This window comes from Anopheles darlingi, chromosome 2 (assembly GCF_943734745.1).
Source record: "Anopheles darlingi chromosome 2, idAnoDarlMG_H_01, whole genome shotgun sequence".
Taxonomy (NCBI): domain Eukaryota; kingdom Metazoa; phylum Arthropoda; class Insecta; order Diptera; family Culicidae; genus Anopheles; species Anopheles darlingi.
The window spans coordinates 59,272,783-59,287,379 of NC_064874.1; the positions used below are offsets into that span (position 1 = coordinate 59,272,783).

The window sequence follows — 14,597 nt, forward strand, 5'->3', positions numbered from 1 at the left end:
ATCACCCTGAATCAGTTGCTCGAGGGAGTTTACGTAAGCGAATGCTGTTTTGATGAGAACAAATTGCAAAACAGATTTAGCGGTACCGGTTACACACACACAGGTACACGGTACACCCACTGTGCTGTACGGTCAGATTGTTTTTGAAAAAAAAAAAAAAAACTATCCCGTGGTGCTTCTCCAACAGCACGCTCCTCACGCAGGACGTCTATCAAGGTGTGAAGTAAATAATTGGCTCACAAGATTTGTTTCCCTTTTTTTGGGAGGTGAGGGGTTGTTCGTACGTATTAAATCCAACCAGAAACAATAGGCGGTCGGATAGGTGTGTGTGTTCTGATCGTTTGCGAATTGCGCCCTGGGGCGCAAGCGATGAACGAAGATGGTTCCCAGATATCTGATCTCGCACTCCGCCAACAAGTGTGTTGTCTCTGGTTGTGTGTGTGTGTGTGTGAGTGTGTCCCGGGCCGCAGACTGACTTGACTGACAGCAAATCGGCGGCATCAGCCGACCGACAACACACAGATGGTTGAAGGACTTAATAAACTTAATACCTTGGCAGTGAGTGGAACCGAGATGCGGCCTGAAACCTGGCACTGGTGGCACTGGACGCCAGAATAGGGCAACTAGGGAGTGGGGAGACGCAAAAAACCTTCGACCACTCTGACAAACGTCACCGGAGACGCGAGAGAAGACCCCCGTTGTGGCCATCGTTGTCGTCGCCGGTCGGTTCATAGAGATCTCAAATGTCAATCGCGGGGCGGTGATTGTGTGGATCAAGACTCGAAACAGAACCATATTGGCCATTTTATCCTTCACTCTATTTTTCTTTTTTTCCTCTCTCTCTCCTTTTTGACCGGAAGAGCATCATAGATTTGCATCACGTTGTAGCTCGTCAATCATGGAGAGACCTATGGCCCCTGGAGACCTGGTTCTGGTTCTGTAATACCATCGTTCCAACGGTTAATGGGAGCAACGAGGGCTACCACTAACAACCTGCACAATCTAGATAGAAACTGCAACATTGTAGCTTCCACGATAGCTGGCAGTGAGGAGCTGGTTTTCTGCCTGACTTCCTGACCGGTCGACCGGTTGGCGTATACGTTCTAGTTCCTCCCTGGTCCCTGCGGTGGCCATCATCAACTTCCACATGATTTGTGTCCCGTTTTTGGGATACGACGGTGAACTGGTGAAGTCAGCTTGGGCTTGGGGAAGAACACATGTTATCCCGTGGTGCAACCGTGGGATGACCGAGACGCTTCCTGCATCAAAATGCGACTCCCCAGGTTGTGATGGTAACGGTGGTGTTACGGTATTACCTCGAGCTGGTGGTGCACCCTTGGTGGTGCTCTGGCCGACCTGTACATGGACATGAGACATTCGATACGCTTTGCGGTGAACACATACAGCCGCCAGCCGGTTCCGGGCACTAGGCACCGTATGTTGGGCTCCGGTGACCGTTCCAGGTGATGAATGAATGATGAGTTATTTATAAGCAACTGAAGGACCGAGGCGGCCGAGCGCTCCAGTTCGGCGATCTCTGGTGGTCTGGAAATTCGAGCTGACAGCAGCATTTGCCACCGTTAGATTCGGGAACGCGTCGTGGTAAGAGAGTGTACGGACGTCGTTCAAGGCGTCCAAAAATTAACAAACAAGTTTAATTAGCTGCCATTCCGCCATGTCCACCTGTGTGGTTAGTGTGCCTTGTGACCACTTCGCCATCTAACGGACATTATCACCTTCGGGGAGCGTTCGTTGAAAGACTCCCGAAAAAAATAAAAACGGCTTATCACACAACTTGAAGTTGAAGTGGAAAAGATGGAGAAATTAAAATATCTTATGCTCTCACATGGTCCTAGCGGGCCATGGCGGCGCGCAGTTCCAACGATCTGATTCCATGGTCCGCCGGGCGTCGCGTCGTCAGGTGAAGAGATTAGCGAGGAAAAGCCTCTCGCACTAGCTGTCTCCGTCGTCGTCGTCGTCGTCGTCATGACGACCGTTTGGCCGACCTCGATGATCCGTTAGGGCTAGCGGGTAGGTCACTCTCTTCAGAGAGCGAAAGAGGAACCCAAGATGACACTTGGGCATGAAGACCAAGCAGCGTAAAACGTGGCGCGCCGGCATGTCAATCATGCCGATGCCGAGTGTGACGAGTGAACATGATTAAAGTGAGCCCCAACCTGTGGCCGGGTCCGGGTCCGTGGTTCTCGATAGCGTAATCCAGCGTGACGACGGATTGTGATGGCGTCTAATTAGGAAGGAATGATGGTTGTGGGGAGGGGGCCGGTTGGCGATAAAACTTGCTGTTGACGCGCAGCACACTCCCTGGACACCGGTTCATTACTCTGGAGTTCTTGTGTAAAACCAAAGTAGACCCACGATTAGAAGATGATGGTTGAAGGTGGGTCTGCTGGAGGGACGTGACCGTGGACTGAGCGTAGGATAAAGGTCACCCGTGATCCCCATTTTGTTGTATTCCGTTGTGTTGCGGACTGGGAAAAGTAGAGGCGCACAGGGCATAGGACAACGGAACGATCAGATTGAGTTGGTGAATTATTCAAATTAGTCTTACCTTCCTTCAAGGAGGGGGTATTTAGGGTTCTCGCGGAAGTAGAAACACTCGTGATAAGTGCATCATGATATGTCCCCGGACTTGAATAGCGGGTTGATGGATGTGGTAACTGCAATAGGCTGCTTCGATGTCTTCGCTGGATATGCAACAATTAATCTATTATTTAACGGTAATTGGGTGCGCTCGACAGCTCCGTCCAACTGCCTGGCGTTGGTGCTTGTGGGTCACCAGAGGGAAGATACCCACAACGGGCGACGTCGTAAAAGAAAGTTGGCCATCTACAACAAGAGATCGTCGGATGGCGAGCGTTGTCAGTGTTCGCAGTGTTCTACGGCACGGACCGTCGTCGTCGTCGTCGTCTTGGCTTTGTTTCGCTGGCAAATGCTGGCCGACTGTGCGGCTTATCTATTAAGGGGGTGCCTTTCTCCTGGTTGCGAACCATTCGCGGGATTGGCCTCGAGGCCGGAGCCGCGCGACGTTGGGAACGACGTAGCGAGCCCTCCTTTAGGACGACTCCCGCTCGTTGTTGTTGTTGTTGTTGGTGAGGGGTTCTGGTTTTTGGGGCCACCACCGAACCAGCGAGCCTCCCCAGTGATCGCTTACGGTGATTCGCCACGGGTCACGGTGAGAGACCCGCGTGAAGATCGATCCGCGCAGATAAGCCGTTGACTTTTATTAATGGTCACAGGGGACGTGCAAAATCGGGATCGCAAGCATCGGACCACAACATTTGCTTAGCCCGGGATTGGCGAGATACTCCCGGTGGATCCACGGAAGGGGTGGAGTGGAGTGGTACCCCCGAGAGTTGATTTATGTTCCCCCCTCGCCCTGAGATGGACTCCGCGAATGGCGGCCAATCATCCAAATATGAGGAAAAGTTTATGACGCGCTCTGCACCAAGCAAAAGATCACATCGACGAGACGGGTTCGGATCGGATCGGATCGGATCGGATCGTATCGAAGCGGATGGTTCTCTTCTATGCCGACATCTACTACAGGCGCGCCTTTGATTCTCGTGCTCTGATCTGCTCGACCCGGGGCCCGGTGTATCGAATTGTTGTTGGCGAGATGTTATGATTAGCAACGTCATCGTCTCGGGCAGGGCAGGACTGGTGGAGGTTGTGTAAATGTCGGGCAACGGACCGAAGATGACAAGGAGAGAAGAGAGAGAGCAGCAAAAGCAAGGTACAACAACGCGCAACGTGATTTCGCAATTTCGCGGACAGGCAGAGCAGGAGGGTTAGGGGATTTTGACATAAATTTAACTGCCTCAACTGGCCAAGGGAGAGGCCGACTCTGGGCCAATCGGTACGGTTGTTTAATGGGCCGATGAGCTTTCAGTTCATCGACACACGGGGACACCGACCGTGGACGGACGGACGGACCGGTGGATTCGATGACAAACGTCGATTTTATCGACATCGGATTGCGCCCTGTGAAGAAGAGGATTGCGGCTGATTGCGTAACGGGGCTTTCACTCCCAGGCGGCAAATGCTGCTGCTTCTATGGAGCGCTTCTCTCTACCTCTACCATAAAGATCCTCTTGATATCGGTCGGTACGATCGGGCTTAAGTCATCGGTGGTGGTGATGTTCTGTTTGCGGGGCGTCGGTGCGCCACGAGCTGGCGGCACTGTTCTGTTGATTGTTCTGTCGAGAGGAAGAGGAGGAGGAGGATGAGAGGAGCTGTTGGCTTCTCGCAACTTATCCAACATCTTTCGCTAGTGCGAGAATCGTTGATGTCGAATTACGCTGAAAAGGAGGAAGGGGTTTAATCTGGACAATCCAATTAAGTTTACTTCTTCTGTTTGGTATCTTTTAGACAATCCATTTTTGATCGGTGTCATTGTTGGACTCACGCAAAGGGAAAGTCAAATTGTTTAGCAAACATGATGAAGTAATTGAAGAGTAGTTAGGTGATTTATGTTAGGTGTAGCTTGGGTTAACTGAATGCGGTTAGGTTAAAAAATTACAGCAAACTCTACGAGGATTTTTCAACTTATCTTGGATTTTTCTGCTCTGTTTTCGGATAGTGTTTGAGATACGTATCATTTTGTGAACTACTAATAGCGAATTCTTCGTTTTTCGCCATGTCAATTGTTTTAAGCAAAGAATTTGCATTAAAAATAATTTTTCTGCTGCGGACACCAATGCCAATGGTACAGAAAGTCTTTTGTGACAATAATATGTCAAAAAAAATATTTACATGTTGTGTAAAGACTTCCAGGAGGGTCGGGAACGTTTTGAAGAGGAAGAATGCCCTGGACGACCACCAACGTCTGTCATGTTCAAAAAATCAAAGATTTGATGTTGGAAAACCGTCGATTAACAACAAGAGACCTTGCTGATGATATTGGCATATCAAAAATATGCGCTAATTACATTTGGAAGGATGTTTTTCATCTCAAGCGCGTCATCGCTCGATCACAATAATGCACCATGCCACACTGCGTTTGTTTTCTGAGACTTTTTCGCCAAAATTTTCACTCCTATCGTTCCACAATCACCATACGTGCCTGGTTAGGTTACATGTGGCTCCTGGCTATTCGACAAGCCTAAAAACTCGTTCCGGGGACACTGTTTTGACACGATAGAGCAGATTCAAGCCGAAGAAGGTGCTGAAGGCCATTCCTAAAGACGACCTTTTCACGTGATTTTTCTATATTTTTGTTTGTATCTTATTATTTGGACACAGTAGTATAGCTCGAATTATGCAGTCATTACTTTAAACTGCTTCAAACTCAAGCCTATCAAATTCCAAAAAGAATATGGCCTCACATTGTATAAAACAAATAACACTCGATGAAGTCAACAACACCCTTGTTGAATTGTCACGGTTTTCTTTTATGAGTCATCATTTGTTATTACCGTGCTTTACGCCTGTTTAAAAATAAAACAAAAAAATATCTTCTAGAAGGTTCATTTTGGCCCTAAATATAGGTTATAATTCGTCTCAAAAATTAGCACCTCGAAAATATCTAAACTGATTCATACATTCGATATTATGTTTGAAAACTTTGACTTATCTAAATTATGAAATAAATGAAAATTTGAACAAAGTTTTGAAAAGATGCATTTTTTATGCCCTTCTACTTGATGCGTTTATTTTGTTGGATCATGAGATAAATTGAAGTCAGAACATTCTAGAGAGACACATTTCTGTACTAAAAGTAGGTTTACTATCATGTCCTCACTGTCGACTAGAACACTTACAGATCGTTACGATGCAGTAACGTGCACCATTGCACGCCTCCATCCGAGGAATATCCAGGTCACACGTAAGCTCACTTTACGGCTTACACGCGCGATGAACCCGACACATTAAACCTTAAATTCCGTTGCTATAAAGCAATATAGAAACAACCTGGAACCACGAACGAACGTGAGAACCACCGCGACGTAACGATCCACGCGGTTCCCGCGTTCATCTGCCAACGAACGCTAAACGAACGAGATAGTTTTGAGATTTTCAATTTCCGTCCCTTGACTGGATGCCCTTCGCCGGTGCGTCGTTTATCAATTTTGTAGTATCCTCCTCCTCCCCAAACCCGGGGGAACGCCGCTTTGCCCATGGCTACCGTGAAGGTGTTCTCGATCTCGACGTTGGTGGTCATGTCATCGATGGTGGAGACCACCGTGGCATCGTGTGAACCGCGGTGCCTTTATTGGCGTTGGTGTGTTTAATTAAATTTTAGCCGCAACTGGTGCTGTCAATGCTGCTGCTCCTGCTGCTGCCGTTGTCGCAGTCTGTGTCGATGCACCCTTTTTCGAATCGAGCCGAGGATTGAGCTGTAAGGCTTCGGAACATCGGCGCTTTCGCGTTTGCAACGGTTTAACGGTTGAGTATACCAGAGCGAGCCTGGTTGCGAGTGGAGACAGTGAGGAAATTGATAAAACACGAAACGATTCCACAAAGCTGTCGAGACATTGTGGCTCTTGTTCTTTCGTTGCCATCAGCAGCAGCAGCAGCAGCAGCAGCAGCAGCAGCAGCAGCAGCAGCAGCAGCAGCAGCAGCAGCAGCAGCAGCAGCAGCCTCAATGGAGGTTCTCCCAAATGTCCTTGCCACCGTGTGGCGTGGTTTGCGCTCTCTGGTGGATAGCAGCATCGGCCTGAGTCTGAGTGGTTTCCATTGAAGAAAGATTCTGTTTTTTTATGGCGAGAGAATAATATGGCGGAAACCAAAGTTAATAGTTATCACTTGCAGGGAAGTAGGATTACGCGGAACCAGAGATAAAAAGAGGAACCGGAGATAGAATTCCATTTCCAAGGCATTGTCTTGCTGTGGAGTGTCGTCTCTGCAGAGATACAGAGAGAGGGGTAGAACACAAAAAACCATCCGGCGATGATGACGATGATGATGATGATGAGAAAACGTAGCCATCATAATCATAACAGTTTGTTTGAAAGCTCTTGTCAATTGAGTTTTTGCTGTCCTGTTTGGATGTTTTGTGGATTGCTGGAGGAGAATACTGTTTTGTCTTGTAGCGCGGTACACGATGGTTGTAGATATCACACTTCGAGAACAGAAGAAAGAATTGGTCATTGGACTTCAGAAACCACAAAGACACAAAAGGACCCGCAGCGTAGGGCGGTTGTCTCAACCATTAGTCCATCTTTTCGCTCGAGGCGTAAGGTAGAAATCGGTTCCTCAAATAGATATCGATCGAGCGACTCTCTCCTTCGTCGAACTTTTTTTTTCGGAGTGCTTTTTTGTAGGTAATTAACTTTTATGGTAGCTTTAAAATATTATTTTGAATAAATTGTGTTTGTTTTCTCCTTCCGCTGGAGCTGATTGCTCCAGTCTCCAGCTCTAGGCCTCTAGGCCTCTAGGTGCCTCTAATAGGTCCACAGGGATAGGGGATAGTGGTCCGAATATTTATGCAGCACCGCGCCATGCCGCCGCAGATGAATGCCAATTGCACCCGATCCGCGCTTTATGGTGCCCCCCCCCCCCCCCCCTGGGGGGACTCTCTAATAAAATGGGGAACTGCTCTTCATTTATGGACCTCTCGCGCGCTCGCGATCGTTCCGGTCGCGGTGTGAGATCGCAAAGCCCAAGTCAAAGCCCGAGCGAGCGAAAAGTCAATTAAAACGATCCCAAGACACGACGCCAACCGGGTTCTCCTCCAAAGCTCGCGCCAAACAATCGGCCACTAAATCAGTTGCACAATCCGCACGACACGCCGAACATTCGCCGAAAGGGACTAATTCGTCTCCAGGAACTCCCTCCATGTCTGTCTCTAGTCACACCGGTGGTGGGATTTGCTCCGTTTAACCGACTTTTGTCAGCTCAGCCTACTCAGGTCTTCGAGCCCAGGGGTCGATTCGATCGATGGTAATGAGACCGAGTGAGAGAGAGAGAGCTCGCAGTAGGCCCCGCGGGGCGAAAGTTTCACCTCGTGTCTCGTTTCGCCGAGAAGTTGCTGCTGGCCGGGACCAGAAGAAGCGCCGCAGCCGCAGAATAGGTCACGTCATAGGCGCGCAAAGTAAAGGGCAAACCCTGGACGGGCGCGAAGAAGCTGGATTTTTTAGAAGGGCACATCACAGCACATCTGAAGACACAGGGAGCGGCGTGACGTGAACTAGAGCACCATTCCGCACCCCCCGTGTTGGATGAATAATTTATTCCAAAGGCCAATCCAAGCAGGCCCTTTCACTCTCGGTGGCAACGCGACGAAATCTTGTCTCGTCTCGCCGATGGTTTAAGGCGGCGTCACGGATCAACCGAAGGTGACCCCGACGGGCTACGGGAAGGAGGGTTTCCATTACGGTCGGAACTTGGCCGAATATCGAGAAGTCGAGACTCCCGTGTGCCGCTCCCGCTGCTGGCCAGAGGGGATGGCGAAAGTGTGTCCGAGAAAGGTTCCGACAGCAAAACCGGGCGATGGATGCTTCGTGAACTCATTACCCGAGGATCGACGTGACCGACGTGATGTTTGTGTGCCTGTGTGTGTGTCGATGAGTCCTCATCCGCATACCCCATCCCGTGGCAGCACCAGCAGCAGCAGTCTGAGACGTCTCGCAGTGGGAGTCACAGATAATGCTGAGAGGTCCTCGACGCCATTCCGGGACGGGGGTTTGGATTCGTCGTCCTCCGAAAGGGCACTCTGTCCATGCCGGGCCCACCACATACCGGGCTCGTCAGTTCGCTTTATCTTATGTCACACTTCTTTTGCCTCTCGGACCCCTCACAGTTCTTGGAGGCTGCCAGCCCGGACTGTTCCTGCGTCCTGTCCGTCGTCGTGCCGGCCAGGGCGTTACACTGTGGGTGACCTGTGGCAATTAAGGCATGTTAATGTCACTGGCACCGATGTCGGTGTGTGTGTGTGTGCGGGGTTCAGTGTTCGCCATTTGATTGTGACGGGCTGTGGGTTAGGGGAAATAATTAAAGAAAAGTTTAAAAGTCGGTGCTACCTCTCCGACCTTCATCGGGCGCTTCGTCGTATTCCGGGCAGATAACGCACCATCGTGGCAAACTGCAGCAGCAGCAGCAAATTGAAAGGACACATCAGCCAGCCACCTACGGTGTCTGGGGCGTTGCAGAGTTCCGTGGTTGGCGACTGTTTTGACGTTACATTGCGATGCTGCTGCTGCTGCACCGTCGAAGGTGTCGGTTGAAGGTGTCGCGCCGGGAGACGGAGAAGAGAAATCTCGAGCGACAGATTGCAGACTTGAGAATGGTTGATGGTTGTGCACAAAGACGCAGGAGGAAAAGTAACAGCGCGGAAAGAGATACTTGTGTGAGATTCGGATGTGTGGGATTTGGTCTGCCAGTTGTAGTAGGTCTGGTGATCGTGGGTTTCGTTCCTTATCCCAAGCCTAGCGTGAGTTACGATTGGAGTTGCATGAAGTTCAATGGTGAATGCTATGGACTGTTTGGTTGCTTGAAGATTTGTTTTCTTGGTGGATAATCTAGGCTCTGCTTACCTGTAAGTTCAATGCCAATTGGTGTAATGTGCATGTGAAACGTATTAAAGGAAGTAGTCAGCATTTTCTTTGTAAGGAGTATTGTTTCTTCTTTTAATTCTTCTGATTTGTGCAACTTCAAACACAAAAAACATCATGCTTAGTTTCGAGTCTTTGAAAGACCAAAAATTTTACAAATGACGTGCATACAAGTTTGAAGTGGACGAGTTAATATGGTTGAATAATAGCTGAATTTAAATTTGTTTACTAATAAGTTTTTTATCAGTAGAGACATATGACATGAAAAAAAACATGTTTTACAGATTGTTGTAAGTAATCTGCGCTGGAAATAGATATGTGTTGAATGGATAACCAATGTTAAACGGTGGTACGCAAACTTTTTGCGATAACTAATTGAATGGAGAAATCGCAGGATTATAATAGAGAGTTTCTAGCAATGATGCGTTGGTGTATTCTGTCAGTATAAAATATCTAACGTGTATTGGACCCGTAAAGAATACTTGTAAACGCTTCACTGTAACGCCCAGTTCTGGTAACTCCAAATTATCATCTTTTTTCTCCTATGGACATCCGCTTGCCTGTTTGTTTAAATATAAAGATGCGTAGAGATGGCGAAAACAAAAAGCAGCACAAGTACGGTTTTGTTTCATCATAAAACAGATAAAAAAAATCATAAAGAGGATGTTTGTCAGAATTCTATTTATAAATTGGGCGTAACTTATTTTTCTGGGACCAATTGAGTTTTGAAATTATACAAACCTGTAGCTGTATGAATTGCAATTGAAGGAACCAACGGTCGTGGTATCTTCCTAGAAGGACGATTAGAAGGTTGCTTTTCAATCGCAGACATAAACAAGTGTTCATTTTCGATGCCAAGCATAATTTGCAAAGGCTATTCATAGATTTAGAGAAGCGAAGATAACAATAATATCATGAATTCTCATCCGGATGTGACCTTTTCTGGAATCTGTGTTGTGTCTTCGACACAAGATATAGAGCCATCCCGGAACATGTGGTCCAGGAAGGCTAGTTTTCATGGGAATGCTCCAAATGAACGCTTTTAAAGCAACACTGCCACTGTTAGCTTTAAGCCATCAACAGCAGCAACATTGTGAAATCCCCCGGACATGTGGGTCAAATTTAAATAATAAATTTTATTTTGCTTCCACTTACCGCACCCGTTCCTCGGTTCGTTCCTATTAGTATTTTACGTTTCGATAGCGATTGCAAAACATCGAGCAAGAGGGCGCTACGTTTCCGGTACTCTGGTTCGATCCGATGTAGCATGAATATTTGAAAGCATTACCTTCCAACCGTGGCTGGCCGGAGTACAAATGAAGTTCTCTCTCCATTGCTGGCTACCGCCGACGTATTCGTATTCGCCATTCAGCGAACTCAATTCGAGGAGGTAATAAATATTGACAAACACCCAGGTCAGCATCGGCCGCAGTAGAGAGAACGATAGTATTTATCTTTATTTGATCGAGCTTCGACAGTTCGGTCCATTCCCTTAGCCCCCGAGGCACTGGAAGCACTCAAGAATCCCTGGCGGGTGTGTCAGACCTGGTGATTTGTTCGGAATTGCCGTGGGAAGCACAATCCTTTGGAGAGAATCCTTTAAAATACACTTGATCGAATTACGTCAGCGTGTTTAGGGTGCCTTGCTTGGAGCGCTCTGTGACTGTTGGTTGTGGGGTCCAATTTGTTGTACGCCGGAACCGAACGAGGACCGGCGAAGTTGTGTACACTGTATTGCCGGATGTCAGTTCGTCGGTGAAAAGGGGCGAAATCGGAGACGATAATCCCGGTAGACGATGGTAAAAGGGTTTGGCCCCAAAAGCACTGCTGTGAGGTCTGAGTCTCAAAAGGATTCAAGGATTGGTAGGGATTCATTGTTTCCGTTCGCTTATCAGTGAACAATATCAAGTCACGTGTCTTGTACGGTTTCATCCTTCTTCGGTGGCTTCCGTAGTCTAATCTCGCCTGAAAGTCAGCCTGAAGTTCCTCCATCGAACCAACTTCTCAATGTTGTTATTACGTCCTTGTAGACCGTTGTGCTCGCGCGTGTGTGTGTGTGTGTGTGTGTTTAGCCGCGTTTCATGTCGATTCCGTTTTCTCATTAGCATCATTCTCCTTGTTCCGTTTCATTACAGGCTCCCCACAGACGACCATCCATTCTCGATAGAAAGGTAAGCAAACGCCACTGAAAGGTCTCATACATTATGCATCTCGGATTCGTTTGAAGCGCCCTGGCAACCAATCCAAGTCGCGCGATGAAGCGGGATATAGCGGGATCGAAATCCGCGGCTCGAACCCCATAAATACTCAGCGCAACTATTGTAATGATCGATTTATGACCGACCTTGGGGCACTCATTCGCCCGTTCGGAACACCGTTCAAAGAAAGTGGAACACCGGTCGAACCTTGGAACCGAACCATTGCCTTTAGGGATAACGCAAGCGAGTCAATAACTGTTTTATTGGAAGAGACCGCGACGCCACACGGCGCGACTCTTTGGACCTTACGACCGGAGAGCAATCGTAAAGATGCTCGATAGTGAAACGATAGAAGGCATTTGTGCCCTTTTTTGGATCCTCACAAACAAACCGATGGCGTCGATCGAACTATCGACTATCGAGAACCGATTGCATAACCCAACGGAAGGTACTAGGTCACAGAAAATGGAGGAACCTTTGGGGCTTTGAATGAGGATGTGTAATGGGATTTCGTTTCTTCGTTTTTTTGCCAAACGAGGCAGGACCTAATAAGCCACCCCTGGCCATTATAGACCAGCTGTTTCGCTTCCCAAAAAAAAACTCCTTTTTCATCCGTCTCTTATTTTCCCGTTTTTAATCGCCATCCAATTATCCCACAGGTCCGAGAGTCGATTCTATTCCTTCGTCACCTTCGTGGGACATAATGGCGCTGGACCGACAGGTTAGGGGCCTTTTTCCCGGTCTTATCAGGATTCATCTGGGTTCCACGTGTACCCCGGGTGTTCCCCTAATGGTGGGTTTTATCGCCGTCCCGGGGAGGGGACGGGTGCATTTCCGGAATGGCCACTGGTTGCGCCACCGTGACGTGGCTTCTCCCAGTTGACGGTTGGGTTTTGTGTGGGACAAACCGCCATCGAAATGGGTTTTAATAGAAGGTTCCATTGTTCCTACCATTGACGTGGCTTTCCCCACTTTTTGTCCCTTCGCTCCCATGCGGTAGGCACATGCGTTACAGGAAAATGGGTCCTTAGGTTCGAGGAAAATGTTAGGAAAGCACCTGGCCGGCTGGTTAAGGTTTCTCTCCTTTTTACTGTTGCCAGCAACATGACATTAATATTCCCGTCCACTTTTTTGCTGTTACTGTATTGTATCCACGGCATAAAATGAATAATAAACGGAGCCTTGTACGTGTGTTTGTGTGTGTGTGTGTGTGACGTATGGCAAATATGGCCGGACAGCAGCTCTGGGCAGCAGAAAACCGAGAAGTTTTGCATTTGTTCAGCCGTACTGTCCAACGACGACGACCACGACGAAGGGGACGGGGTTCGACGTCACGGAAAGGCCTTTCCTGTGGTTGGAAATATAATCAGCATTTTCCCGTAGCACCGAGAGATCGGTTTCATCATCCTCGTCGTCGTCGTCGTCGTCGTCGTCGTCGTCGTCGTCGTCGTCGTCGTCGACACAGTTTTCATTAACATACAACAATGAGCGAAGGCCCTCCGTTCTCCCTGGAACAGTTGAGCAAACAGGTTCGTCGGTTTGCTTTGGGAAAATATAAATAAAAATGAATGATTAGCATACATCACCACCACCACCACCCACCCACACGAATTCCACGCGCGTATGCAAATGAACAGTATCCGCCCTCCGTATGTTTTGTGTATCCTTCCGGAGTCAAATATGGCCAGACTTTGCGATGAAATACGGCATCCCTGGGAACCACAAGGATCACAGCACTACGGTGATCAGCGGTCTGTTGATCTTGCTTGTTATTGTTTGTCCTGTTGGATGTGATACTAATTTGAAAGGTTTAATTACATCCGCTCGCCGTTGTTTTGCAAAACAATAAAACATTATCTCTCTCTGTGTCTCGCAACAACTCGGAGTGTTGTTATCGCTGCAAGTGCAATGTGAAGATGCAAATTGTGTGCCAGAACGTGCGTGTGTGTGAAGCATCTGTTGATTACGATATCAGATGGTTGGTGTTGCAGCAAGCAAAACAATCGTCAGTATTTCGCCCGGTCACATCATAATAATGGCCACGAGCCTCGAAGAGCCAGCAATTTAGATTGTCATCAAACCAAATAAGCACTCATCATGGGCCCTACTGAGGGGATGGCTTCAAATCTTGATCAATCTAGCTTCAAATCTCTTTGGGAACCGACGAGAACAACGGGAGAGCTTCCATCTGTCTATTAGTCATGCGACTGTCGGTGTTGCTCAGCACCGAGTTTTACGTGGCATGGAATTAGGAGATAATTACGTCTTAGTACACGCTGCATTCACCAGCCGCTTATTTGCTCGAAGAATCGTAAATAGTGAGCTTCAGAGCTAAAGCCGAATGCTAATTTTATTAAAAACCACAGCCTGCTCAGAGCTACATGCGAAGCAGCCATAGAAGCGCTTAATTGGCGAAAAGGTGGCGCGTCTCATTTTCCGCGGTTTTCCACGGCACGTGCTACCGGGCGAATCCGGCATAAAGCACGCCACTCGCGTCTGCCGATGATGGAAATGCGAGATGCGAGGTGCAGCGCGAGGCAGCATCGACGACCACGACCACGACGACGACGATCACGCGGTTTTGTGGTTGTGGTAAGCTTTATGATGATGCTGTTGATCGGTGGCGCGTTGAGTGCCGAGCAGCATAAAAATGAGGGGTGGTGGTGGATTTTCGTGGATTTAAGGTTTTTACCCGTAGGGGGAGGGAAAATCTCAGGCCGAGAGAGAAGAGAGGCAGACAACCGATTCGTGGGTTGCTGAGATGTGATTTTCGAAAATAACCGACGACTTGGGGTTTGCGCGACCTTCCCCCAAAAACGGATTTCCGCTCGAAAGTTTGCACCGAATGGAAATGAAATTTTAAATCGGAAAACACTTTTCCGATTGG

General features: G+C 48.2%; 1 protein-coding gene across 5 annotated transcripts in view; it reads left to right on the forward strand.

Annotated features, from left to right (window-relative positions):
* The window catches only part of LOC125949931 (uncharacterized), a 57,967-nt gene that overhangs the window by 19,085 nt on the left and 24,285 nt on the right, over nt 1-14,597 (forward strand). For all 5 annotated transcript variants that reach the window (XM_049677429.1, XM_049677432.1, XM_049677431.1 and 2 more), the window contains exon 3: nt 11,648-11,683. The gene's annotated coding sequence lies outside the window, so the exon portion shown is untranslated. The remainder of the gene's footprint in view (nt 1-11,647; nt 11,684-14,597) is intronic.